Source organism: Bidens hawaiensis, unplaced genomic scaffold (assembly GCF_021521415.1).
Source record: "Bidens hawaiensis isolate Kalapana, Puna unplaced genomic scaffold, B.hawaiensis_p1.1 tig00017343_1, whole genome shotgun sequence".
Lineage (NCBI taxonomy): Eukaryota > Viridiplantae > Streptophyta > Magnoliopsida > Asterales > Asteraceae > Bidens > Bidens hawaiensis.
This window is the reverse complement of record NW_027492622.1, coordinates 106235-111422: the sequence shown is the minus strand read 5'-3', so window position 1 is coordinate 111422 and position 5188 is coordinate 106235. Positions and strand designations below refer to the sequence as shown.

The window sequence follows — 5188 nt, the reverse complement described above, 5'->3', positions numbered from 1 at the left end:
ACTACCCCTAACCATCCCACCAAAATTCCAATTCTACCCTCACTACACACCCCTATATAAACCCAAACCCTCACATTCTCTAATTACCACCAACCGAAGTCACTCACTCTTAATTCACCACCTTCTCACACACACGAATCTCATGGGCTTAAATTCGAACCGGGTGAATCACTACTCGGGTTCGGGTCATGCAGGACAAGTACACACGTGTCACACGGAAACTGCTCCGGTAACCATAACCGTTTCCGCCGAAACAATGACGTCATTAACGGTGCATAACGTTTGTTTGCCGCCGCAGAAGAGTACGTTGCAGAAACTCCGGCACCGGTTATCGGAGGTCTTCTTCCCTGACGATCCGCTCCATGGATTTAAGAACCAGTCGAGTGTACGGAAAGTGATACTCGCGCTTCAGTTCTTTTTTCCGATATTCGAGTGGGCGCCTAATTATAGTTTTACGCTTCTAAGGTCCGACGTTGTTTCGGGGCTTACTATTGCTAGTTTAGCCATCCCTCAGGTATATGCATTTACAAGTAGTTAGTTAGTTAGTTAGTCAGTTAGTTATGGTTACGGTTATAATTTAACCAATAACACGGGTAACGGAGTAAAGGATTTTCATAATTGCACCGGAAGTAATTAAGGAGAGAAAAGAAATGAAGAAGAACGAATGATATAATTAATTGTGTTCTCGAGTTCCAAGGAAGTGAAACGAAAGACGAAAGATTTAACATGATTTCTCGAATTTGGATGAGAGAGAAAAATAAGGAATGATTTTTCATTTCTTTTCTCTTCATTTATTTACGTAAAAAACAGTGGTTTACGATTTTTACTGGCTTACTCCTAGATCATTTCACTTATGTCGTTAAAAGTAGGGGTGTTTATAAAACGTAACAAGTCATCGAACTAGTTACCGGTCTCTTACCAACATCATAATAATTTTATAACTACATATACATATACGTAATTTAAAATGAAATGAAATATGATACTATTTTTATCTTTCGGTGATTTGGATTTGTATCGTTAACAAAATTATTGATCGAGTTTGGAGTAATTTCACGTGACATGAATTCATAGTAAGGTTATTCAAGATAAACGTCTCCCAAACAAACCAAAACATATTTCGTATTTTCTAAATGATTTAATCTTTATATGTTAAATTATTTTTTGCAGGGAATTAGCTATGCAAAACTAGCAAACTTGCCTCCCATAATCGGGCTATGTGAGTTTCAAATTTATATATTATCTACTTATAAGTATGGATGTGATGTATAAAAACTAATTGAACTTTTATAAAATGACTAGACTCGAGCTTTGTGCCACCGTTGATCTACTCTGTGCTCGGGAGTTCAAAACATCTAGCCATTGGGCCTGTGTCAATAGCCTCTTTGGTTATGGGAACAATGCTAACAGAAGCAGTTCCATACAATCAAGATCCGGTTCTCTATTTGAAGTTGGCTTTTACTGCAACGTTCGTTGCAGGTGTCTTTCAAGCATCTTTAGGACTTCTTAGGTACGTTTTGCATGTTCATTGGTTACTTGTAAAACACGACTTAAAGATCATATTACACCGTTGAATCAAATGATTATTACTTTATTAGGATCTTTTTGTGTTGTATAAAAATCTTAACCACCTTTAAATTATTTTTTTTCATTATATGAACACACAATAAATTAAATAGATAAAGGTACACCTCCTAAATAGGTGTTCCAAAAACACACTTTTTCAATAAAATTTTGGTAAAGATTGGATTCCTTAGTGATGAGAACATGATATGAGCTTTATGTAATGGTACAAAACTTTAGTAAGGGAATATCCTTTGAGAACTAATAAAGGTGGCACATGTTTACAAATCAAATGTTGCTTATACAAATACATTTTCTTCTTGTGCGTTATTGACTTCACTATTTCTTTACAAATTAAAAAATCATTAGTAGTGGGAAATAATTCAAACAGTAAACATTCCATTCATATAGTAGGAATTAAAATTCATTTTCTTGTAATATGACCCTTATATTTATCGTTATATAGTAGTTGAAGCGAATGCAAAAATATCTTTTGACCCAATTAAAAAGTTCTAGTTCCAATACTGGTGCTTTTGTAGCCGGATTTTACACAGATAGAAATAACAGTTAACTGCAAATGCTATAAAACTTGCATTTTACATGTTTTACAGACTAGGGTTCGTGATAGATTTCTTATCAAAGGCAACCCTTGTTGGTTTCATGGCTGGGGCAGCGGTTATTGTATCTTTACAGCAACTAAAAGGGCTACTCGGGATTGTTCATTTCACAACTAAAATGCAAATAATCCCCGTTTTAACGTCTGCCATTCAGCATGAAAACGGGGTATGCATCATATTGCTAGCGATGACATATTTAGAATTTTAATTTGATTTATTAAATTATTTGTTTTCTAAGCTTATCTTGTACTTATGTAGTGGTCTTGGCAAACAATTGTGATGGGCTTTTGCTTTTTGGCCTTTTTATTAGCTACAAGACATATTGTAAGCATAAAAACCAAACCATAATAACCGAAAAACGGAAAATATTAATGTACTAGCAGCTAATGCATGTAAGGTTCTACCAATCAATGTAGGGTATGCGATAACCGAAGCTTTTCTGGGTATCTGCAGCAGCTCCATTGGCATCAGTCATCCTCTCCACCCTTTTAGTCACTCTTTTCAGATCAAAGCTTCATGGCATCGCAACTGTAAGTTTAACTTAAGCCCCTTTAAATTCATGCTTAAGCAGTTTAACCCCTCATGTTTTTAATATTATGAATATCATTGTTTAACAGATTGGTCACCTGGAAAAAGGCTTGAATCCACCATCATCAAACATGCTATACTTTCATGGCCAGTATCTAGGTGTGGCTATCAAAACCGGGATAATCACAGGAATATTATCGCTCACAGTATGTTTCAAGCATTGTTAGTGTTTAAAGTACAAGTCAGTGATGCATTGGAAACTGACTGTGTTCTATATATATATATAACTCACAGGAAGGGATTGCAGTAGGAAGAACATTTGCTGCTTTGAATGATTACCAAGTTGATGGCAACAAAGAAATGATAGCCATTGGTCTTATGAACATGGCTGGTTCTTGTTCATCCTGCTATGTCACTACAGGTAATTAACCTAATATAATTTTTTTATATTTTTTTGAAACTTGTATATAATATTTATGTTTACTAAACTTGTGCAGGCTCGTTTTCTCGATCTGCTGTGAATGCCAATGCTGGGGCTAAAACCGTGGTGTCAAACATCATAATGGCATCAACGGTGCTTGTAACACTCCTGTTCTTGATGCCTCTTTTTCACTACACACCAAACCTAATTTTGGCGGCAATTATTATAACCGCTGTGGTGGGACTAATCGATTATCAGAGTGCAATTAAACTTTGGAAAGTTGATAAACTTGATTTTCTAGCTTGTTTATCTTCATTTCTTGGTGTTCTCATGATTTCAGTCCCAATCGGTCTTGCAATCGCGGTAATCTTTCATACATAACTTCTTTGTTTTCTTTGAGAAAACGCATAATTGTTTTGTCTAACGCTGTCTTTGTTTGTCATAGGTTGGGATTTCGGTTTTCAAGATTCTGTTACATGTCACAAGACCAAACACAGGTGTTCTAGGAAACATCCCCGGAACTCAGATTTACCAAAATGTGAATAGATACAGAGAAGCAAAAAGAGTTCCTTCTTTTGCAATACTAGGAATCGAGGCCCCTATCTACTTTGCAAACTCAACTTATCTACAAGAGAGGTACGGTGTGCAACTGTTAATGCAGAAGGTACGAGTTGGAAATGCATCACAGGTTGTTGAAAGTTGATTTTTCTGTTGCAGGATATTGAGATGGATTAGGGAAGAGGAAGAGTGGTTAGCAGCCAATAATGGTAGTTCATTGAAATGTGTTATTATAGACATGACCGGTAAGTTGTAACTTTTTTTTTTCACTCTTTCTCGTTTCATATGCTTTTATCCTGCATGTTTTAAGTACATATTTTTTGGGCAAAATTTGCAGCTGTTACTGGCATTGACACAAGTGGTCTTGCAATGATGAAAGAGCTTAAAAAGATGCTAGAAAAACGTTCGCTTCAGGTTAGTTACTAACAGTTCATACCCCTAACGGACATGATCAAATAGTATAATACTATTAAGTGTTAAGATATCTGACCTAAATGGTTTACAATAGAGGATAACATATGTTCGTTTGTAATGAAAATGCAGTTAGTGTTGGCAAACCCAGGAGGGAGTGTGATGGAAAAGTTACATCAATCAAACATATTGGATTCATTCGGGTTGGAAGGTGTGTACCTGACGGTCAATGAAGCCGTGGCAGACATATCATCATCATGGAAATCACAGCCATGAACATGAAGAGAATAGCAGAAAGTCTAAGATCATCAAATCAGTTTCTTTAATTTTAATTTGCAGAATAGGAAGAGAGGGTGTAAACCCAGTGAGTCAGTGCTTAATGCTAAAGTAGCATGTAAAAGTCACAAGCTATAAGCTTTTTTCTATGACAAAAAATTATCTTAACATTTACTCCGGGTCGATCTCAGTTATGTTAGTTAAAAAGAAAAATATTAGCTAAAAAGAGAATTGAGTCAACAAGGTCAAAGACGTCAAACAGGTTGAAAATCATCTATAGTTGACTTTCGATATGCGTTGTAAAACTTAATAAACCATACTTTGCACATTAGACCAACTGGAAACAAGCATCAGATTATGAATTAAATTCCTATTCTTTAACCAAAAACCTATGCATTCATCCCGCGACTACACTGAATCCTACTTCATGCTATCACGAGCTTGTTTTCATCTGTCAAACACCTGCATGACAAATACCATCAAAACTAATTATGCTTGTTTGTATGTAACTGCAGTATATGAAAAGAATAATACTATTTTACTAGAGGCAGGAAGATGTGCAGTACTGGGTGGGTAACTGGTCAAAACAAGTTTTGTTGAAACGAGTCATTTTAGGTACGAGCTGGAAATAATTAAATTTAGAAACAAACTTTTCCCCTTTTAGCTAAACTTTTAACCCATTTCAGATAAAACAAAACTCAAATCAATCATTTCAATAGTAAAATAGTCGGAGATTCTGCCAAGATATTTTACACCCACAAAGCACAAAGAAAGATTATTAAACAGCAGAGACAAAAGAATATAAACAAAAGTA

At 35.5% G+C, this 5188-nt stretch overlaps 1 pseudogene across 1 annotated transcript; it reads left to right on the top strand.

Moving 5' to 3' along the window:
• LOC143553618 (putative sulfate transporter 3.4) lies at positions 1-4544 on the top strand (annotated as a pseudogene). The gene is made up of 13 exons (XR_013138861.1): positions 1-514; positions 1171-1219; positions 1303-1510; positions 2175-2346; positions 2439-2504; positions 2597-2710; positions 2798-2914; positions 3003-3129; positions 3206-3492; positions 3575-3765; positions 3847-3932; positions 4025-4101; positions 4231-4544. The product of XR_013138861.1 is annotated as a putative sulfate transporter 3.4 (transcript).
• The last annotated feature ends 644 nt before the right edge of the window (positions 4545-5188 follow it).